Here is a 25,121-nt window from a genome sequence, read left to right as displayed (position 1 = left end):
TGTTTGATGTCAGGGCACTGCTCTTCACAGTGCCCTCTGGTTTGGAGCAGCACACTTCGGAGATTCAAAGGTCAGTTCCAAAAACCACAAGTGTTTTTGATCAAGCTACAAATATCTTTACACAAAAATTAAATTATTTAATTTAAATTATTTACTATGAGTCCATCACAGTTTGCTACCAATGACTCCTTTTGTCCTACACCATGCCCCTCACAAATGGCAAAGAATACCGTATCATTCATTTCTGATCATATATCAGAAATTTCCAGCCAGCAGAGACACAAGGCAGGGCTACCTGGCCTGAAAGCACACTGCTGGTTATGACATTTCCACGTGCTATGGAGGAAACAGAAGACATTCCCCTCAGAGCTGCCTGTATTCCTCAGATTAGGTACAAATATGGTTTTACTTGTCAAGCTGGAAACATTGGCTAGAAAAACATTAAAAATATCATCCTAGACGAGGCGATTTGTTGCGTGGCACGTCTGCTCATTTAACTTTTGAAATTGCCTATGAAGCAGTTCCAACGATACACTAAAATATAAAAGCTATAAAATAGAAAAATATATTTCAGGTTAAAAAAAAATAACGAAGAAACATTAAATTCTGAGGATTCTATTACTCAGGATTAGTTCAGGAGTTTGTTTAATTTTGTCTTTAGTTTCATCATGGGGACAAGTTCCATGGGAACACAGGAGAAATCACTGTTCTGACATCTAGTGATCATTGACTCTCTTTTTGGTATGAGTGAGTTGCCTGTAGTTTATCTAAATAGAAAACCACGACGAAAGTGTCAGAAACATAATGAACATTTGAAATACACTTCTGTCATTTTAGTATGTTACTTGGCTTTTAACAGAGATTTTAAAAAGAAAGTAGATATCATGTATTTTAGTTAAATTTGAAGTAGATTTAGAGGTGTAATTTGCAGATTGCCAGAGTCCATTAACCTGATGTCTAGTTAACACAGGGAACTGTACCTTTGAGGTAGGATGAGCCGTAAAAGAGGCTAGAAGCATTAAGGCAAAAGACCTGATTAACTGCTCATTGTGTACAAATAAACCATCCAAAAAAACTGTAACCTGAGCTGAACTATTAAGAAAGTTACAGATTGTAATAACAACAACAAAAAAATAATCTGAAAGAAGTGAAATATTACAGTTTTGTTTGAAAATAAATCTTTGTTTAATACACTACTGCAGTGTTGGAAGCCTGATTACTCAGTCTTATTCTCTTAGCTTTCAGGAGGGAGAGCAGCCGTGCAGAACCACACTGAGTAATGTACCTTCTAGTAAAGAATGTACCAGCCTTATACTGCACCACAACGCAACTAAAGTAACTTTGTTGTATTATTACTGCCTTTACCACCTATTTCTAATGATTTATGGCATCTTTCTTTAAAGATATCCTTAGCTCTGCCTTTTTTTTCAGCCTTTAAAAAAAAATCCTTTTATTTATACTTTAGTGCTGAGATGATATCTAGCTCTGTTGTAAACAATCAATTTAGAACAGATTAAAGCTGTTGGAAAAAATTAATATACAGCTGTCTAGATACATAATTAAGGTTTCTTGACACTTGTTGACGAAAATATTTTCCTGAATTTCACTGTATCCCATGAGTTTTAGGATGAACAGATAGAACTCAACTCCCATCTGCTCAATAGCTTTACCAGTCTAAAGCTGAACAGCTCCCACACCCTCAAATCGCATTTGCATCAGCCCTGTCCTTTTCCTGCCTCCCTCCCTTTTGCAGGCTCCTATTTTTAGGCTGAGATAACATAGCCTCATTTACCTCTTGTCACTTTACCTGTTTCATTTGCAGATGATTCTGCTTAGTCTAATTAGGCCTTCTCTCTTTCTAACCATAAAGGGGAGAATGGGAGTAACAGCAGAGTAACTCAAGTTAACAAAAACCCATCAGCCTTTACAGCTATATACAGCTGACAAAAGACAGATACTTAAAGGTAGACTCATAGGTATCAGAATGACTTGTAAAAATACACTATAGTGTATGCATCTACATTTTTACAAAACATATTTTTAGTAAGGAATATGGATGCACCATACATTCTTACTAAAAGAATTTCGCCAAAACAATTTTCATTATAAGTTTTCATTAATAAAACATAATTGAGTCTTGAAGAAAAGCTGTAGAGACAGACATTAGAACAGCTGGAACTGATAAAAATAAGAAAGATATTCTGCCCCCACCCAAATAATTTTAAAGTCTTGGTCTATGAAAATGAAATGGGATCCAGTATCCTTTGAAGAGGACATAATTTAAAGCTCAATGGTGATGCCAAAGAACTTTTGCAGTGATTGCAGACTGATAGCCTACATTTGTTTCCCCAAGATCTCCTATACAGAAAATCATAGCAAGCAAATGTGACCAACCACCTGTAAGATGATAGCTCACAAGATGATAGGTTAGTTCTAAATATAGTTTCCTGCCAATAATCTAGATTTGACAAATCTTCTTATATTGATCTACACAGTTTGATCATTGCTTTCAAAGTAAAATTGATCCAGTAGCAAGTGTCCCTTAAAAATAATGACAAGTGTTAATAGATAAAAAAAATTTAAAATTAAAATTTAGAGGACACAGATTAATCCATATAGTTTTTCCATTGCATTGCCTTTTGTTAATCTTTGGGTTTACTGAACTGACACTTACTGTAATGCAGGTAAGATCCCTTGAAATCCAATGTCTTGGCAACAGACATTTTCAACAGTATGTTGAAATCTGGCATACGTGACAATATGTATATTCAGTAACATATGGCACAAGAATGGAAACCTGCATTTTTTTCCTTTACATTTAGACAGGAAGCCCAGCAGCATTTCCATCCTTAGAATGGAATTTGCCATACTGATACAAAGCAGAGCACCTCCAAAAATTTCTACTCTTTCATGTTACTTTATGGAAATAATAAGAAAAACAGTAGAAAACAAATTGTGTAACAGTGAAAACAATATTATTTAGATCATCTTACAGCCTGATGGCCTCTGATGCACACATTCATGAACTGAACAGTATTTTCTACCATTATTACAGTTTTTATCAATAAACTTCATAGCATCTTACAAAAGAGGCACCTACTACTCTTTCCAGCTTGTGACCAGGAAACAGATATTTTTAAAGGTGGCATGGCTTAACCCCTGTAGGCAGCTAAGCACCACAGAGCTGCTCACTCACTCCACCTCAGTGGGATAGGGAAGAGAACCGGAAAGGTAAAAGTAAGAAAATTCATGGTGTGAGATAAAGACAGTTTAATAGGTAAAGCAAAACCAGCATGTGTAAGCAAAGCAAAGTTAAGAAATTCATACACCTCTTCCCATCAGCAGGCAGGTGTTCAGGCACCTCCAGGAAAGCAGGGCTCCATCACGCGTAACTGTTACTTGGGAACACAAACGCCATAACTCCAAGCAACCGTCCCCCCTGCTTCCTCCTCCTTTCCACCAGCTTTTATTGCTGACCGTGACATTCTGCGGTATGGGATATCCCTTTGTTCTGTTGGGGTTAGCTGTCCCAGCTGCGTCCACACCTAACTTCTTGTGCACCCCCAGCCTGCTTGCCATCTCAGGAGCAGAAAAGACCTTGTCACCGTGTAAGCACTGCTCAGCAACAACTGAAACATCAGTTATCAACACTGCTTTAATCAAAAATCCAAAACATAGCCCTATCTAAGCTACTATGAAGAAATTTAGCTCTATCCCAGCCAAAACCAGTACAAAAAGCAAAGCAACTTATCTAACTTCTCCAGTAATTTCAATGGGAGATGTTGTATGAAAATGAAAACAGTGGAAATGGCTGCTTCCAGGGTTATTTCAAGTTACTGGAGCCAAACTACCAAAACAAAGGAGCCTAATTGTTCTTCAGCACGAACATGACTTAGAAGGCATACTTCATCTTTTTCTTCTCCAAATTCCATGATCTATTTTTTTCCTCACCTTATGAGGTTCTGAGATTGACTTTGACAGGTGTGAATTACAGCAACATCTCAGCTCTCAAATTACCACAATTTACAGCTCTAGAGTTATAACTGGTCAAAACACATGCAGAACAGCACATCCATGTGAAAACAAAAAAAAAAAGGAATTAACTGTGCATTCAATTAAGTAACTACCTACAGTAACTAATTTAATATTAAAAAGTGGCAAGAATATACACGTAGAAATAGAGTCCACAGAGTAGACAGGCAACACGGCAATATGTCCAATAGCCAGTAATGTGCACAGTACCAAACTCCAATTACCACTACAGAAATCTGTCTGGTATGGGAGGGGTGCTGGAGGGGAGGAGGTGGCGAAGATACGAGTTTGGAATCTGTTACTTGGTCCTCCGTCTCATGGTGAAGATATGTGTCTAATGAAGACATCCGATCTGCCACCTAGACCATGCCCTCTCCTTAGGAAAGCACACTATGAGAACAACCTGGACTGAATTTACTATTTATTATTCATTAATAGGCGGCAAAAATTATTGCAGGTTTAAGAGAGTACAGAGATATGAGATAAAATAGAAAGTGAAGCAAAAGTAGCACAAATTTGTCAAAAGTGGCAGAGTATAGACTATTATAATGTAAATATGCACCCTACAGTCACTTTTCATTGTTATAAATTGTTATACCTAACCAGAGATACTATGCAACTGCAAATAGGAAGCAGCAAATCTTTATGATCCTGCATGTCAGAGCTATGGATATCGCCCAATTAAGAATGGAAGGAAATCTCTCCATCAGGCAGTCTAGCTATTAAGATGCAGTGCACACTATGGATGTGTCTGAGAAGTTTGCAGTCTGTGAAAGCGAAGGTGAAGGTCAAGGAGTAAGCCACAGAAACCTTGGCTACCTGCAGAGTCTGCAATCAAGATATGTGGAGTTGATACGTTCTCGTATTATTCCCAGAAAGGGTGTCTTTTCTTCTCATAAATGTGGTCACTGCATTGCTGATCACCACAGCTTTGTAGTACAGTGTTGTGAGGTGATTTATAAAACTCATGTTTTCAAGACAGTTCATCAGGGAATTGAAGCAGCTAAGATGTTGATAATCATTAGACCTGACGCAGATCTGGCAGGCAAAATACCAGCCTTCCTCACAAAACTTTTTGCTCAGAGGTATCTGCTATAAACAGCTTTGGCTCATCTGCAGTCAAGAGCAGTACTGGTATATCTTGTCTAGATTTCACATTCCCTTGCTGAGGCACCTTCCCATCATGCCCTTTCATCCTTCAGACAGTCTTACGCTAGAAAAGATTCTTGCCAGCCCAATAAATTATCAACAATACTTTCCATTTAAAAGTTAGTCATTCACAACATGATTTGTTTGAACATTAAGCAGCAAATTCTTTTTCTACTAGGAGTACTTCTTTATATAGCACATTGTTTTTGCACACAGACATCTTCACCCCGCCATTAAAATATCAAGTGTCTCAAATAATCATCTGAACACAACTTTTTTATTTGAGCAGAGCTTTGATCTTGAAGAACCGAGTGACTCAGATGACTCATAAGAGACTTCCACATTCCAGATAGCCTGCTAATTTCAGCCACACGATAACAGCAAAACTTTTGACAGTGAGGGCAAAAATCACACACAGTTTTAAGAGGTCAGCTCCGCCTCCGTCGGTGGTCACACGTACACAACTTGGATCATTACCAGAAGTGGTGCAAACAAAACTATCTCCTAGAAAATACCAAACATTAGACAAAACTAAATAAATGCAAGAATGAATGAATGAATAAATAAAAGAAACTGTCTTCGTGCCTGGAATCAGAACTGAGACTGGCAGGAGCTGCCTGAAGAAGTGTGGCACCTGCCATCCTGTATGGTTGGACTCAATGATCTCAAAGGTCCTTTCCAACCATGAAGATTCTACAATTCTATGATCCATGTGGCAGCACGAATTCAGTGCTCTGTAGGTGAACACAAGCTTGCAGCCCACAACCAACCACATTCAATCGAACCTGGAGGCACCTGTCCTCTCTCCAACTACCTTAATTTTAAAAAGGAGTCAGCTTTACATGCACTGAAACTGCCAAGTAGTATTCCCATCCAAACTGCAGGACTAGGTCCCCCAGTTTCTACTCAGAACCTCTTTTTGCTAAATAATTCCCTTGATTTCAGCAAGCCCATGACAAAATAAGAATAAACAAACCTGAAAAATCACTATGTAGAGAGTCCATTTCTATAGACCAAGCGAGCACTTCAGGCATAGCAATAACATTTGTGTCCAGCACATTCTCATCTGCAGCTGAATATGGCAATGTGATATCCCATAAACATGGCAAAGAACGTCAGTGGTTTGAAAAGTTTCTAGTCAGAATATGCAGAAATACGACCGAGTAAACATGACTCCACGCTGGCCAAAGTGATTGAATATGTGAAAAAAATACTGATGTGCCTGAACATAAACAGGCAAAAAAGTCAGCCTGATTTTTGCAAAGAGAAATCATGCTTTTAAAACCAAAGAGCATTCTTCAAAGCCAGTTACACTTTAAATAAAGTTCATGCACGTGATAACATCTGGATTTGCAAAAAAACTCCTCTCTACTAGAGAATAAAGACAGGTTTAGTGTGAGGTAAAAGGGACGTTACCTTCATATGCCAATAAACCGGTAAAAGACAGGGCAAACAAGCTAGGAATAGATGGGGATGAAAAATTGAGGGATAAACTCGGTAACATTCCATAGGAGCTCATGCTGGACCCCTGGTATTTAAGCTACTTGAAAAGAATGAAGAATAAGTTGACAAAATTTGCTTAAAGCAGAAAACAGCTGAGGCTTTTTCACCATGGAAAAGAACACAGTTGAGGGAGCATAGGATGACCGAATTTAGGAGGATAATTCACCACACCTTGTAGCACAAGACCCATAAGGTGTGCAATGAAAGCACGTGGCAGCAGTTTTAAAATAAAGTGCACAGATGTAAATCAAACTATCCCCTCACAATTCATAACTAAAATGATGAAATACATTCCAAAAGGACAGGTTGGATGTTAATATGTAAAAAGATTAAAAACCTCTTAGACAAATGGAAGAGAACTCCCTCCACAGCTATTAAGTAAAATGGTTTGAATACAATATTCTGGTTAAGAAGTTCTGATACTGCAGATGAAAATAGGAAAGGCCATACCGACAGAAATATCAATATGCTTGCTCTGCTTTTACACTTTTTCTTCAAGCATTTGCTATTGCCTGTTGTCTTTGTTGATTTCTCCAGGGTCAGCTGGACTCTTGGTCTGATCTATTGCAGATACCCTTTTGCTCTTGGAGCTCTCTGCCCTTTGTATGCAGTTAAGACAGTTTCACCTAGGAATACACACACACATTGAACGCTGCAGTTTTCCATTTTCCTCTCACAACCACTCGACTCCAAAATTGAGCCTAAAGCTACTCATCTTCCGTTGCTCACGGAATGAAAATAAGACAAGAGAGAAAGTAGGAAGAGACTAATGATAGTCAAGGGATACTCTCTAAGTCAGCCTTTCCAAAAAGTATATAAGAAGCAACAAGCATCACATAAAAACAAAAATAAAGACACAAAACCCTCAACCCCACCACCCTCACCCAAAAAAAGAGACAACCACCAAACCCAAAGAACCAACACTTACCTATTATGTATAACGAAAACTATTGCTAGATGAAGAATTTTAAAAGAAGCTTAAATACAATGTAAATTTTCTGGGCTACATTCACATCATTACTTGATGAAGAGCAGCACTCAGAGATAATAAATGGGCTTGTGTTATACATGGCCTTGTAAATAAAGTATGAGGGAAATAAAGTAACTTTTACAACTTTCCCAGGAAAGCTAAGGAATCAATGGAAACCACCTTAGCCCTAAGATAGTTTCCCCCAAACAGCAGAGTAAATTAACTTACATAAAAGATCCACATTGCTATTGTTAGCCTACTTCCAGAACTTAAGCTTCCTCATTTAAAGTTAGCTTGCATATATAAACCACAGTGCAAGTTCTATACAGAGCATCTTTCCTCACTATCCAACACCATTAAGTCCCTCCAGGATGTGTTTTACCAGCCTACTAATCCAAACCTCACACAGCATACCACCAGCAGCCTCATATATCACACCACACCTTGAGGCATATGTTAATTGACCAATAAAACACACCTGTAGCATATTAATGTTATAATAAAACTCTCTACATATTCAGTAAATTTTGTATTATCAGTTCTCCATCAATTATTTATTAAGAACTAACATAATAAATAATCTGCTGAGCAAGGCGCAATAATGTGAGGACAAAATACATTTTATCACCTTCTCGCTACAGTTCCAGTCTTTGTAGCATAGTGCATATTTATAAGTGCTTGAAGTAAGGTAAGATTGAACTCTTCAGCTCTAAATCTTCATACTCTATTCACCAAGAGATTGCTTTGTTGAAATTAACAAAAGAACAGGCTTTCTTATATGTATTTGCTTGCATCAGGTTCTCCTAATCCTAATATTAGTAATTCCCTTCTGTATAGAATCAGTAGTTTCATCCCTTGTGAGTACTTGTTCGCTGACTCAGTCTTAGCGTTAGCTAACAGAAATATTTCCACTAAAAAGACACTGTAAGCCTCTTCAGGACTAAAACGGATTTTTTTATTTCAGTAGAGAATATTTACAGTATTTCCAAATAAAATTGGCACATCACTAAAACGAGGAAGTTCCATCACCACGAAAAGCAAAAATGAAAGCCCATGTGGATTTCATTGATCCTGTAAGGCTGGACCTACAAGGGGCTCACTCCTCCCATTTGCTTAGATAGGAACAGTCTTGGAACTTCTAAAACACGTACTGAATGAATGACTGCCACAGCAGTAAAATACTGAAATGCTTAAACATTAAATATAAACCTATAATTAAGTGAGGACTTTGGACACAATGATCTCAATTGGCTTAAGCTGCTAAGTCACCCCAAAAATCAACATTTACAATAATTTACACTTCAACTTCCAAAAAGCCAATAGTAAAAAATCCATAAAAAAACCCAAGGCGATATTTATAACATTCAACATCCACTCTGTTTGCAGGAACAGAAAGATGCCAGATTCTCCTTTTGAGTTTGTCACAGTGCAGATGCTGGAAGGGAAGACTGGTAAAGTAAGGCCATACAAAGTAAGGCCATAAGAAGACACGTTCATAAAGCAGAAGAGCTTCTCCTTTGAACTACGGGAGCACTGACTAAGTAGTGTGGATTCCTGCCGTACACGTAAGTAAGGGCAAAACAGGAACAACTCCTGACTGTTCCGGATAAGCTCCCAGTCATTTACCACACAAAAGAAACAATGCAATAATCCTAGCCTGCACGAAAATGAGTATTATTAAAATCATTACACTAAAGCACCTCAACTAAATGATCGTAAGAGAAGAAGATGTGGGAAGGTGTATTTTTTTATTGTACTTTGTAGCAGTTACTGTTCAATAAATAACAGGGCAATCATGGTATATTTTTGCTACGAATTAAGACTGTCAATGCATGCATAACTTGTTTATTTTCACTCTCATTTATTTTTTAATCAATACATTGCTGAAGAACAGTTGTATTTGGAAAATAACGTTGGATCCATTTAGGTTTGAACAAACTCACGTATAGTAACAGAATTTAAATTTTTCATAGCAGAAGTAAATTAGATAGAGCAAGGATCTGTAAAACAAAACAAAAAAACCAATGAAACCAAAGGAAATTAAGTCTTAGAAGGGACAGAAAACTGAAGGGCTATAAAGCTACCTTCACTAATAATTCTTTTGCTCTATCTCAGACCTTTATCACAAAACACCTAAACAGACCAAATGTCCTGTCTATACTGTATGTAACTCCTATGTTTGAAAGTTAAGAGTATGTTAAAATATTGATTAGCAATAAGTGCATTCACAACATTTAGTTTTGGGGTTTTTTTTCTATGACAGATAAACAGATGATAATCTAAAGAAATCCAAACGTATCTACCAAACATAGAATAATCTCCTATCTAATAAGACTTCTTTTTCAGTATCTTCATGATGATATATAATTTTTTAAAATAATTACTCCCTTTTTAATGGTATTTTTTTCTCTTATGGAACACAAAAAGGAGTTATATTGCTATTCAAACTCTTTCAGTGTTTTTCTGTTTCTATGCCTTCATTACAGCATCCAATAGCACCTCTCAGTAGCAGCCTCAATTCTGTCTTCATCATGTAAATTGTGCAATTGTACTGTTGCACACCAGCATGGGGGAGATGACTTTTATTTACATACATTGATTTTTTTTTTTTTTTTTCTGATCAAATTCCACCAATTTACCTTTCTAATCATACCTGAATTTGGTTCAACTTACTAAAATAGCTTTCAAAACTACCACTTTACAGAGATGATTCTGGGCCCAGGACCCCTGCTAGGCGTGAAAGAATGCTTTTTGAAATATGTATTTATGCAAGTGCAAGATACGGAACATCATTTTATTGGTTTCTCTCAGATAGTAAATTTAGTCATATATTTCCATGCAGGTGAGGAGGTATTCCAAGAAAGAAGTGCTGTCAGTATGTTTGAAGCCAGTTTTCAAGTTCTGGCCTATTTAGGTTGAAAATACTTTGCTTAAATAAGCAAATTTCTAATTTATTTATGTATTTCTAATAAATATTATAGTTAAACCAGATACAGCAACAGTCACATAGAAAACAGATAAAGGCTGTGAATAATCAATAAAACACAACTCCTAAACAATTCCTGATTCTTTTCTCAAAGGAGAAATTAAAATTAATATTTCTACAGATTGCAGACTTAGATAATTAAAACACTTGTTTTACAAGAAGCTGTAACATACCCCATTTTTTTTCAGTGTTCTTATCCATTGCTGCCTTTACTAGATAAACATTTCAAGAAGTTGAAAAGAATTACAATCAAAACCTACTTAAGTTACTAAAATGAAAGGGGAAGAAGGGTCAGCAAATGCAGGAGTGTCAGTTTGAAGATTATTCAGTTGCTTCTCATTATAGGAACAGTTCTTACGTCTACAGCAAACGGAGGATCCATGGAAAAGGAAAGAGCTAGAGGCAATCAGAAGTTAAAGGGGAGAAGAGCACAAAATTATCACCATTGTCAGTCTGACCTGGGTAGCAGGGAAGGTCATGGAGCAGATCATCTTGAGTGCCATTACAAGTCATATAAGGGACAAGCAGGGGATCAGGCCTAGTCAGCATGGGTGTAGGAAAGGCAGGTCCTGCCTGACGAACCTGATCTCCTTCTATGACAAGATGACCCGATTATTGGATGACGGAAAGGCTGTGGACATTGTCTACCTAGACTTTCGAAAAGCATTTGACACTGTCCCCCATAGAATTCTCATGGAAAAACTGGCAGCTCATGGCCTGGATGAGCATACGATCTGCTGGATCAAGCACTGGCTGGATGGGCGGTCCCAAAGAGTGGTGGTCAATGGAGTTAAATCCAGCTGGCGGCCGGTCACAAGTGGTGTCCCTCAGGGCTCAGTGTTGGGACCATTTCTGTTTAACATCTTTATTGATGACCTTGATAAGGACATAGAGTATATCATCAGCAAGTTTGCAGATGACACGAAGCTAAGCGGGACTGTTGACCTACATGAGGATAGGGAGGCTCTACAAAGAGACTTGGATAGATTGGACCAATGGGCCAATGCTAATGGAATGTGCTTCAACAAGGCTAAGCGCTGGGTCCTGCACTTGGGCCACAACAACCCCATGCATTGCTACAGGCTTGGGGAAGTGTGGCTGGAGAGCTGCCCGGCAGAAAAGGACCTGGGGGTTCTAACTGACAAACGGCTGAACATGAGCCAGCAGTGTGCCCAGGTGGCCAAGAAAGCCAATGGCATCCTGGCTTGTGTTAGAAATAGTGTGACCAGCAGAAGTAGGGAGGTGATTGTCCCCCTGTACTCAGCACTGGTGAGGCCACACCTTGAGTATTGTGTCCAGTTCTGGGCACCTCAACATGAGAGAGATATCGAGGTGCTGGAGCGAGTGCAGAGGAGGGCAACGAAGCTGGTGAAGGGCCTGGAGAATAAATCTCATGAGGAGCGATTGAAGGAGCTGGGACTGTTTAGTTTGAGGAAGAGGAGGCTGAGGGGAGACCTCATCGCTCTCCACAACTACTTGAAAGGACACTGTAGAGAGGTTGGTGCTGGTCTCTTCTCACAGGAAATGAGCGACAGAACAAGAGGGAATGGCTTCAAGCTGCAGCAGGTTAGGTTTAGGCTGGACATTAGGAAAAAATTCTTCACAGAAAGAGTGGTCAGACACTGGAATAGGCTGCCCAGGGAGGTGGTGGAGTCACCATCCCTGAATGTGTTTAAGACTTGTTTAGATGTGGTGTTAAGGGATATGGTGTAGGGGAGAACTTTGTAGAGTGGAGTTGATGGTTGGATTCGATGATCCCAAGGGTCTTTTCCAACCTAAATGATTCTATGATTCTATGATCATCATTATTATTAGCAACTCAGTATGGACGTACAACTGAAAGCTCTCAGTCACTATATGAGTAAGTGAAAATCATGGTGTTACTTGTAATGCTGCATGGAAAAAAGAACATACACCTTCCATCACCTTCCATCCACCACGCATTGTCCATACCATTAAAGCGTGCCTCAAAATAAAATATAGGAATGACTATGTTACAAACATCAGAGAAAGAAAAGCTTTCGTTTCCTGATGGTTATTCTAAATGCATCTTTAGGTTCAAATTTTTAGCTATGATTTACTCATGCTTCAGTTTTGTGTGATGGATATCACTGTTGTTGAAATTTTGTATCTGCAAACATTTGCCTCAATCATGTAGATCACCTACACCCAAGAAACCTCAAGTGAAGAGATAAAGTTACACTCACAGCATCACATGCACAAAAGTCAACCTTGATCTCTTTAGATGCAACAGACTGAGGTAATTTTATCTGACAGTAGAAATTGTATTATAGCAAGAAGTACTAAACAAACTGTTTCATCTTGAAAAAAGAGGTTATAAACCATATTTTCTGTCTAAACATGAACCAGTTTGAAGTTGTATATGTAAATTATCCACCCAGATGTTTTCAGGAAGTAGAGATGTTCTAGAAGGCAATGCTTCCTCATGTAGAAGTAAGAAGGAATAAGATGATCTGTAAAAACTCATAGATATTTTAATTTGGTGTTGGTGCAAATGTTCAAATAAGCATGCAAAACCTTTCACAATGAGAATCTTCAGAATGTTTTTTGAAATGTCAGAAAAAAACACTAAATAGATGAACAATATTTCAATGTAACGATGCAAAATTGGCAGAGCATTCAAAGAATGCCTCGAGAACAAGGAAACAAAATGTTCTACTTCCATGAAAACAAGGCAATAACTCATTTCAAAAGTGTAATTTCAAGGAGACACAACAAATGCTCAAAACCCATTATTATGTGTTTTTTGTACAATATATATTTGCTGCAAAATCTTAACATTATAATTTCCTCAGTAAAGGATCAAATTAACATTCTCATTCAGAGTAATAACAAAGAATTTCAATATTACATGTCAAAACAAACTAACTTTGCACATTCGACCTTTTTTTATTTCTTGTTTGTTTGGGGTTTTTTTCCCTAATATTGAAAACACACCTATGAAACTTGTCAGTTTTGTATATTGGATACCAAAGTAAAGCCATCAAAACAAATACTGTCCCACTGCCTGCGAGTTATGGCATGATATACTGGGTCTGGCTGGTAACTAGTTAATCTGCTTCATATCCATCCCTATGGTGCAGTAGTTTGGATTTCTGATAAAACAATGTTAATAACATGCCAGCATTTTGGCTGTTGCTGAGCAGCACCTGCACAGCTGGAAACCTTCTGTGTTGCCCACTCTCCAGCGAATAGGCCAGGTTGGGCAAGAGGTGGGAGGGGGCACAGCCAGGAGAGCTGGCCCAGGCTGACCACAGGGATATTCCATGCCACGGAAGGCCATGCTCAGCAGTGCAGCTGGGGGGTAGTCTTTCCAGAACAGCCATTGCTCAGAGATTGGCTGGGCATCGCTCTGCTTGGGGGAGGTGGTGATTACCTTTGCATCACTTGTTTTGGTTTTCATAGAATCACAGAATCGCCTAGGTTGGAAGGGACCTTTCAGATCATCTAGTCCAACCATCAATCTAACTCTTACAAAAGCCATCACTAAACCATATCTCTAAGAACTATGTCTACCCGTCTTTTAAATACCTCCAGGGATGGTGCCTCAACCATGTCCCAGGGCAGCCTGTTCCAATGCCTAATAACTCTTCCAGTGTAAAAATTTTTCCTAATATCCAGTCTAAACCTCCCATGGTGCAAAGGGAATATTTTGTTTATATTTCCTCTTTCCTTCCACTTATTAAACTGTCTTTATCTTAACCCATGAGTTTTTCTCGATTTTGCGCTTCTGATTCGCGCCCCTATCCAGCTGGGGAGGGGAGTGAGCGAGCAGCTGATGGGTGCTTAGTTGCCAGTAGGGATCAACCCACCATATACTGGTACAAGATTTCTCTTACACATGTATTTGTGTCAAAGGGTGAAATAATGTACCAAGGGAAAGAACTGTTCTAGTACATACTAGCACCTTTAAGTACCTGAAGAGATGGCATGGGGGCATTCAGGTTAGTATTTCAACAAAACTTAATGTAACACTAAAATAATTAGTAATAGTCAACACTAGTCATAATATTAATTATATCATTTAATAATATTTAAATAATATTATCCAGCAGGTTATGCTAGACAGTTTTTTGTAAAAAATAATCCTGCAGAACAGATTATGGCTACTAATTTAATTATGAAAGTCACTTGAAAGGGAAAAATATTTCTGTAACTTTAATTCAAACTTGAAAAAAATAGTTTTACATTAATTTTGCAGCTTCTGAGTGATGAAGGGTTATATGGAAATGGGATCTGTGCAAACTTGAACTGCCTGTTTTGTGACACCTCAGTATTTTCTAAAAATATAAAATCCTTTTAAGCGTGAAATAATTGTAGAAAACTTAGCCATTTAAGCATTTATTCTGAATGTAATGGATTTGGCTTCATACTGTCATTATGCCAAGAATAGCCATTTTACCTGAAAATTAAGTCATAGGATTTGGGTTTCCAGACCCACAATTCTAGTAGCCCTATCAAACAGGCGGCAATCACTCTGCAACTTAATTTTTAGATAAATTACATATGCTGCCTTTCATTTTTCATAAAGGTCCTACTTCAAAGCATTTTATGTTTTCCTTCAATTTAAGCAGTTATTTCTGGATAACAGTTAAATAATGAACAATTAACAATTTTATTTAGTAAATAGCTATTCAAATACCATCTAAACTAGGATCAAAGTAAGGAAAATGAGGAAAGAGTTCTTTTAAGTCAGCAACTGCAAAATAATAATTTGTTTGTTTTCCTGTTATGAGAAAGATGAAGTATAGAAGTGTAAGATCTGTGCTGTATCTGTCTTTGCAATTTCCCAGTCAGTTTTCTGATATACAAAGTCCTGCAAGTGTTACTTATTTACAGACACTTTTTCTCTCTCTCAAATGTAGATTTTACTTTTTTTCTTTCTTTTATTATTATATCTCTGTCATTCTTTTGTAAGTTGCTCATGTTGTTTGGATCAGATATTTCTTTTACTGGCAGTGCTCTCCCCCTTCCGCCCCCACTTTTTTTTTCATTAGAATGAAGGATTTTGGTACATTAGCAATAAAAAGCCCAGGACAGATTAGCATGGAACAAGATAGTGATTTGCTCTGACTTGGCATAAAGTGAAGCATGTCAAATTAAATCCTGCATTAACATGAGAGTAATACATGCCCTTATAGATTTAAACAGAGTGGGTCTAGTATTTGTTTTGTTGCCAAATCCTATAAAAAATATATTTTAGGAGAGCAAATTTTAATAGGATAACATGATAAAAAGGCAACAATATCTAATATAAGAAAAATTAAACTGTAGGAAAAAACTGTACATGACACAAGGCTATTTGATTGATGAATAATATTTATCTATTATTTTGGTGGGATGTATAAAGAACCAAGTTATGAATTAATAACTGAACGATTACTTCCACACAAAACAGGTATAGGAAGCTGAAATAGCACTAAACCTTTTTTACATTCTGCCTGACTCAATATTCCCTTTCTTCAAACATTTCAAAAGCATTTCAAGGGTAATGAACATATGTGCACATACAGGACTGAACACAAAAAGTAGCCATGAGCAACGCTAAAACTCCAAGGAAAAACTGAACAGCAATATCAGTTCAAATTCATCAGCAAATCTATTCCTATTGAAAACCTCTGAAATATTGATTATTTCTTTTTGTTTGCTTTTTCATATACCAAAAATGGAGCTCTTCTCCCTTGACAACTGACCAAACTTATATGCTGAGTTGCCATTCTTTGAAGCTAAAGGGCAGTGCCTCTAGCAAGAATCCTTCAAACAGTAGCAGACTGTTTGAACATTACCTGAATAACTTGAGTACCCTGGTGGGCAAGATGACATGGAGTCCACATTTTACAAAGCTGTGTATACATACATACATATATAAGTATAAAATGCATATATAAATATAAACTAATATTGGGAACAGTGGCTATGAAACCTGTCATCTAACTGTAGCTACCTAGAAGTTAAGTATCTGTTCTCATGTTAGTCATGATATTGGTACCCATGGAGAGAGAAAAGCATCTTCTGAAAATAAATGTCTAAGGTAAAATGGATGCCCTATAGGAGGTAGGTATATCTCACATTGTATCACGAGGAAGTCCAGATAACTAACTGAGGTAGACACCTAACCTTGAGATGGGTTAAGAGCATTCAGCTGAAATGAAAGCCAAAGTTGCTACCCCAAATAGCATTCCAAGATTAACATGTATTTTTGGATTAAACTTCAGTTTAGTACTGAGCGAAAATCGGTTATTTCAGTGTTTGCTGCCAAGTCTACTTCACATCAAGTAACAAATTTTAGAACGTGTGTTATTAGTATCGGTAAAGCTACTGCAATCCTGCTAGTTGTAACATTAGTGGAATACTTCTATGCAAGGCATGGTCACAGGAGGAGCCGAGAATGACAAATTAAATACCATGCTTTATGGAGCCAAAGGTTGTATTCATATTTGTAGCAAGTATGAAACAGATTAAAACACAGTGCAGTTACAATGAGAAACACACTGACAACCACTATTCATTTTTCTAAAGACAAAAAACAAATACGAAGAAAACAGCTCAACTATCAAAACAACCAAATATAGCTGTGTGAAAAAACAGAATAAAAAATTGAGTGCAGGTGAAGTGATTATGGTACAGTCATAATTCTGACTTCCTCACCACCTGAAACCTGACGATGTGAGCTATATGAGAGTTCAACAGCCAGAGCTGTCGAAGATCTGGTCCGCAGTGAAGTAAGGAGGCAGAGCAGAGGACAGGCAGCACTTTGACTTACAAAACAAGCACAGCTTGCAGAATGCAGCAAACTATTCATCCGTGTCAATGGGACAAACAAAAATGACGAGCTTCAAAGGCACCTCTGGCCTGAGTCAAATCACAAGTGCAACAAACCACACAAAATTACAGAGAAAATAATCAGGTTTTTGGATGTCTCCATAAAAGCTCAAATTGCCAGAAGACTGCTATGTTGCAGGTTTTTTGGTGGCTCCATTAAGTTGTATTTACATTTACACAGTCTATCGCTTGATATTTTTTCCTAGCTTGAAAATGTTATGTCAAGTAAGTATTGCTATGAATTCTATTCTGTTCCAGTCTCAAAGTTTCAAAAAGTCTTATTAAATTATATTCCCATTCAGTTCCCTTGACTGGACACTATACCAGTCTACGAAAACCATATATGGTCCTGTGTAAGAAGACAGGACTTCTGCCCATGATTGGACTGTCTGTTCTTGCCATCAAGATTTGGCATCAAATGTCAACTTTCCTCTATTAAGGTCTAAGGAAGAAACTAAATAGAAGTAAGTTTTAGTATTGACAATACTAAACCAGTATGACAGAGTACCTAAGGTATGTTTCCCTGTGCTGATGCAGTGACTCTCTACTTCAGAAAAGAAATGCAATACCCAGTCTGTGGAACAATCACCTTACTGCCTCATCAGAAAGAACCAAGAATCTTAAGACTCAGCCCCACTCTAACCTTGTTTATATTTCCTTCCTGTGAGCACATGGAAAGACTGGGATTTTCTCACTGCATTCACGTATTGGCGAAATACGTAATTAAGACAGGTTTTGAGGACTTCAACTTCTCCAGAGTTCTGTCAACAAACCAGCTCCCACCTAGCAGCAAGAACCCACGTTTCCAGCCCAGTGAGCTGCCAGTAAGAAATGCAGGTTATTAGACGCCTCTGTTATTACAGATTACGCAAGCGGCACAGATAATGACACCTAATTCACATTGCTCCTCAACTCCGATATGCCCCACCACACAGTTCTTGTGAGCACATTCAGATAAAAATTCAGTTGGCTTGGACGACAAAAACAAGGATTATGCGTAACCAGTATTAATAAAACCTAAGCAAATGGTGACACAAGAAACCCATTTTACAAGACTTCAATATGTTTCTTTAATATGATATCTCATTTTATAAATAACATTTATAGTATTCTGAATCAGATTATTGCAGTGTATCTAAATTTAAGCCTTCCAAAAGCAAAAAACTAGAAAAGTCATTTTTCCTGTTTGCCCTGCTTTTTGGGATGTAGAAGCTGAGTGGAAAAAAAAGATATTTTCTTCTTTATATTCCCTTGTAGTGAGACATCCAGAATGTCCTAGAGTCCTTAGCATGGTACACAGATGGGAACAATCCAGAGCTGATTGGAATAGGTAGGAAGATGCCTATGGATATATGCAAAACATTCTTCCACCACTTTTTTCCCCAAAAAAACCATATTGTTGAATCTTTACGACTTTATGTAATACTACTACTATAAAATCCTGCTATGTTACTTGCTGTTGTTTTGATGGCAAAATAAAATTCATACTTCATTTTTCAGAAATAATGACAGGCATTGATGATGAAACTTGACATCATAGAGTAGGAGAGAGAGACAAGCTAAATTCAAGTGTGGGGGAGGAGAGAGGAAGGGAAACTTTCTCTTCAGACATACTACCTCATACGTAACTTCAGCATTTCCTTCATCTTAACCTAAAACAGGTGAGTCTGATTATGATAGAGTAAACTGCACTGAATATACTACAGAATTAACAATTTCTGTTTCCTAAAAAGGAGGGGGCTTACAGGATTATGATTCCTGGATGTAAATATTTAGCAAAAAAAGAAGCAGATGCTGCTCTCAGAGAGGAATCATTTGCCAGTTTTACATGACATCAACCAGACCAACTTTTAATACATGCTAAAAGTAACAATGCTCATACATTAAAAACTGATACCACAGTAATATATTGTGAATGTGTAAAAGATGGTAAAGTATGAGGGAAAGGTTCAACCCTGGCCTTTCCTACATACCATCATAAAAGAATAACAAAGCAGAAGTAATGGATATACTCCTTCATATGAGTACAGTGGTGTCTGGTGCGCACCCAGGTAGGAAGTAGAAAGACTAAACTTTTTTCTCAACTTCTGCCGAGAGTGGGAGAGTGGGATGTAGAGTAGAGGAAGAGAGGAATAATGGCTGGTAGATCAAGTCATGTTCCTTTGTCTCTCTACCCCAGCCAGTGGGTTGGCCCGCTTGACAGTTCGACAGAACTGTCAATGCTTTGGCATTAGAAGGAGGAAATAGAGATAAAGCATCATATAGGAAAAAGAAAAATCTAACATAAAAGATAATAAAATAAGCAACTAAATATGCTCAGAGCAAATTATTGAATTAACATACTACACGAAGAAGTCAAATCATGAAGAACAGTGCTTGTGGTTATTATTGGAACCTTTCATCTTATTATAACTATTGTTATGCCTTATTAAGTTTGAAAACATGCTTACAAGAAAAAGATGTGAAAACTGTAGTTATTACCCATAATAAATTATTTTAGATGCCCGAAAACCTGTAGCACTGTTACAAAATTATGGTATCAGAAATTTTTGAGCAATGATTTGCTAAGAGAAGGTGAAGATTTAATATGGTAATAATCAGAAAACACTGAAATGGGCACAATGTATCCAACAAAAATGAATGAGAAATCTATATTTGTGGGAAGAAACACAAAACGAGAAAACTGAAAGGAATATTGGAGAAATATTGTGGAAAGAGAATAAACTGAAAGAGAATTTTATCTTTTCCAAGTTGAATATAATTTTCTCTGAAAGAACAATATTAGAACAATGCCATTACTAGTAGAGACCACCACCTTCATGCAGCTAGGCTTTACCTAATATAAACATGAAGAGTACGCTCATTATAATCAAAATCCAGCAAAACTCTAAAATCTGTTCTTCAGCCTCAGTGACCACAGTGACTTTCTAGACAAAGACACTTTGTTAAAGCTTATATATAAGCATTCAGAGTAGACACACAATTAACTTGTATGTTTGGTCACCTAGAAAAAGGGTTAAATCTTTTTTACTTAATCTACCTATATGAAAAGAGGACTATAACAGTAAACTCCAATAAAAATCATTTGAAATGAAGCAGGAACTTATTAATTAAATTATTGCAATTATTATTAATTATTTGTTATTAGTAACAGACGCAATGAACTGGCAACAGATGGTGTGATATGGTGAAAAAGAGATTAATTTCATACATTCACTTTTGGCAGTCCTTTTGCCCAACCAGACCATCTGTGACACATTAGAAACGTTAGAAGCTGTACCATACATATTGCAAAGATGATACAAATTATTTGACTGTTTGCTTTTCCAGTCCAGAATCCATTCATTCTTCCTGATCGCAGAATTTTAAACAAAGTAGTTTTTATGATGTATATTCTGACCCATGCTCCACCGCTGTTTCCGTAGCATATTGCAGAGATTCTGCAGGATTTCGTCTAAACAATTTTGCAAACAGAAAAGCTGCATGTTCCAGTATGTGATCGAGCTGAAGTTCTTACAGCACGTTCTCCACTGATAACAACAGAAGTTTAAATTTGCACTTTGGGATTCCTTACTTTACTTCGCAATGAATTTCCAAATGAAAATTTCTACGTTGTTTACAGAAAACTGATAGGGAGATTAATGCCGTCCTCCCCAATGGCTCTCACAATTTTGTTTCACGACAGCGTTTAATATTTGGACATTTGCTTTTGTTTTCCTTCTGCTTTGGAATTTTTCTATCATATTTGTATAATGGATTTTGTAAAAACAGCTGTTTTACCCAACCAATACAACTCCATAACACACTTCAACTTTGCTACAAATATGTATACGTACACACATAGATGAAATTTTGCTCACCTTTACTTAATGTATTTTTAATGTTAGAAATTTAAGTTTAATGGACACACACCTGTATAATAAGATTTGATGCACAGAAATATGATCAAAAATCTAAGAGATTCCCACAGATCAGATTTATTGATATACTGTGATCATTTTAGGGGAAACTTCGATTGACTGGGAAAAAGGCTAATGACATCTGTTTCCAGTTAAATAGTCTGCTTTTTTTAGTGCAAGTCTGTATTTTAAATTGTCCTAGATATTTTGTCCTAGATAACATACACAAATCCATCTGCTAAGGGTATCAGAAGACTTAAAATTACAACTTGTAAAAGTAAGGAATGAGGAGCTGGATTTCAGTGACCCGAAATGTGTGAGTCACAAATACATACTACATAAGAATGTTCTTCTGCCCCTCATTACTGTTCTTCGTGTTTAGGAGGAAAAGAATGAATGGGCTAACAGAGCAAGTCATACAATCATTTTATGACTATGGAATTTACCACTGCATTTATCACGTGATTTTTAGAGATATTTTCACAGTAAAGAGATATCATACAAACAACATTGCTAACTACACTGTCTTAGTCTCTTCTAAACAACAGATTAAATAAGTGTTATGCTACTTTTTATACCTTGTTCCTCAAGTCTCTTCTCTTTACACCATGTTTTTCTTCTATAGTTTTCTATTCCTCCCTCTTCTCAGTCTAATTTGAATGGCTTAGCAAGCCAGCTCTCACAAGACCTCTGTGAATTCCTTACCAGAAAGGCAACATAGATTATTACTTTAAACAAGTTTGTTCTGCAACAAATTTTCCAGATCTCTGTAAGCCTGAAAAGACCTATATACTAACCATCCAGCAGAGGCAGATTCAGTATCTGAAACAGAAACTACTTTCATCTGCTTTGTTCTTTTCCCTCTTGCTTTGTGTACGTTTAGCTTGGCAGTAAAAGGCTTCAAATTAAACAAAGAAACTCAGTCTTTCTCTTATTTTTCCTCTGGAAGAGCAAATTCTACCACCATCACTACTGTCAAAATGGGACAAAGAAAGAGAATAAGGAGTGTTTTGTAATTATTCCATACAAATGATCGCCTTTGCTGAAGAAAGAGAGATGCTATTAAACTGCCAATTTTAATAAAATAGTCCTAATGTTTTAGCAGTTTTGGTTTTATGTATTGTATTGGGTTTGCGTGGCAAGGTTTTGGTAGCAGAGGGCTACAGGGGTGGCTTCTGTGAGAAGGGGCTAGAAGCTTCCCCCATGTCCAATAGAGCCAATGCCAGCCGGCTCCAAGATGGACCTGCCGCTGGCCAATGGCTCCTGCTGGAGCCAATCAGCGATGGTGAATCCCAGTGCCTCTGCGGTAACATATTTAAGGTGAAGAAAGTTACTGAGAAAAGAGCAGTGGAACGACGAGCGAGAATATGTGAGAGAAAGAACTCTGCCAGAACACTGACCAAGACCAGTGAAGAAGGAAGGGGAGGAGGTGCTCCAGGCACCAGAGCAGAGATTCCCCTGCAGCCTGTGGTGAAGACCACGGTGAGGCAGGCTGTCCCCCTGCAGCCCATCGAGGTCCATGGTGGAGCAGATGTCCACCTGCAGCCCATGGAGGACCCAATGCCTGAGCAGGTGGATGTGCACAAAGGAGGCTGTGACCCCGTGGAGAACCCATGCTGGAGCAGGCTCCTGGCAGGACCTGTGGCCCCATGGAGAGCCCTCACTGGAGCAGGTTTGCTGGCAGGACTTGCAGGAGACCCATGCTAAAGCAATCTGCACCCCGTGGAAGGGACCCATGCCGGAGCAGTTCGTGAAGAACTGCAGCCCGTGGGAAGGACTCACATTGGAGAAGTTCATGGAGGACTGTCTCCCGTGGGAGGGACCCCACGCTGGAGCAGGGGAAAAGTGTGAGGAGTCCTTCCCCTGAGAAGGAAGGAGCAGCAGAGACAATGTGTGATGAACTGACTGCAACCCCCATTCCCTGTCCCCCTGCGCCACTGGGAGGGAGGAGGTAGAGACATCAGGAGTAAAGTTGAGCCTGGGAAGAAGGGTGTGGTAGGGGGAAGGTGTTTTAAGATTTAGTTTTTATTTCTCACTACCCTACTCTAATTGGATTGATAATAAATTAAATTCGTTTTTCCCAAGTCCGGTTTGCCCATGACAGTAATTGCTGAGTGATCTCCCTGTCCTTATCTTGACCCATGAGCCTTTTGTTATATATTCTCTCCCCTGTCCAGCTGAGGAGGGCAGCGACAGACCTGCTTTGGTGGGCACCTGGTGTCCAGACTGGGTCAAACCCCACCATGTATCTTCAAAAAAATATTAAAATATTTAGTTATTTGTTGCCATGAAACTATTACTAGTTAAAATACTTGTTTAATCGCTTAATATCATAGAATCATAGAATCATAGAATTGTTGAGGTTGGAAGGGACCTTTAAGATCATCGAGTCCAACCTTTAGCCTACCCTGACAAGAGCCACTTCTAAACCATGTCCCTAAGTGCCCCATCTACCCTTTTTTTAAACACCTCCAGGGATGGTGAATCCACCACCTCCCTGGGCAGCCTATTCCAATGTTTAATAACCCTTTCAGTGAAAAAATGTTTCCTAATATCTAATCTAAACCTCCCCTGATGTAACTTGAACCCTTTTCCCCTCGTCCTATCACTTGTCACCAGGGAGAAGAGGTCAGCCCCCATCTCTCTACAACCTCCTTTCAGGTAGTTGTAGAGGGTGATAAGGTCTCCCCTCAGCCTCCTCTTCTCCAGGCTAAACAACCCCAGCTCCCTCAGTCGTTCTTCATAAGGTTTGTCCTCCAGACCACTCACCAGCTTTGTAGCCCTTCTCTGGACACGCTCCAACACCTCAATGTCCCTCTTGTAGCGAGGGGCCCAAAACTGAACGCAGTACTCGAGGTGGGGCCTCACCAGTGCCGAGTACAGGGGGATGATCACTTCCCTAGTCCGGCTCACCACACTATTCCTGATACAGGCTAGGATGCTGTTGGCCTTCTTGGCCACCTGGGCACACTGCTGGCTCATATTCAGCCGGCTGTCAACCAACACTCCCAGGTCCTTTTCTGTCGAGCTGCTTTCAAGCCACTCTGCCCCAATCCTGTAGCGCTGCATGGGGTTGTTGTGTCCCAAGTGCAGGACCCGGCATTTGGCCTTGTTGAACCTCATACCATTGGTCTCAGCCCATCGGTCCAGCCTGTCCAGATCCCTCTGCAGAGCCAACCTACCCTCAAGCAGATCAACACGCCCACCCAGTTTAGTGTCATCTGCGAACTTACTGAGGGTGCATTCGATCCCTTCATCCAATATATTATCAGAATATCTAGCTTTGTCTATTCTATTAGAATTGACAGATTTATCACAAATTTTTTTATTTGTTCTGACTTCGTGAGTGTACACACTCGGTTTATAAGACAGCACATATAACTCCAATGGTACATTTATCTGTTTGCTTATTATTTTTACTGTTAAGGAGAACCTGAAGCTGTAAGAGATCCCAAAAAACAGGTCAAAGAAACAAAGATTTTCATTTTCTCCTTACTACTTCTTGCTGCTAATTAAGAAGCCAACATAAAAGGGAAAGAATTTACCAAGGCATTAATTCAAAACATACTGGACAGCGACCTCCACATTTAAAACAGCTAAATGCCAAAGTTAATGCTCTTTTCAATTGACATATGAGTTCTCCAGTAAACTCTGCCTGTTCCTTCCAGAAGTCCCCAAAAGCACCGATTATGAGAAGATGACTGCTTTTGCAGCTGATCACATCTGACTAGGTGAAACA

This window comes from Larus michahellis, chromosome 9 (assembly GCF_964199755.1).
Source record: "Larus michahellis chromosome 9, bLarMic1.1, whole genome shotgun sequence".
Taxonomy (NCBI): Eukaryota; Metazoa; Chordata; class Aves; order Charadriiformes; family Laridae; genus Larus; species Larus michahellis.
The sequence above is the reverse complement of the archived record's forward strand: the minus strand, read 5'-3'. Positions refer to the sequence as shown.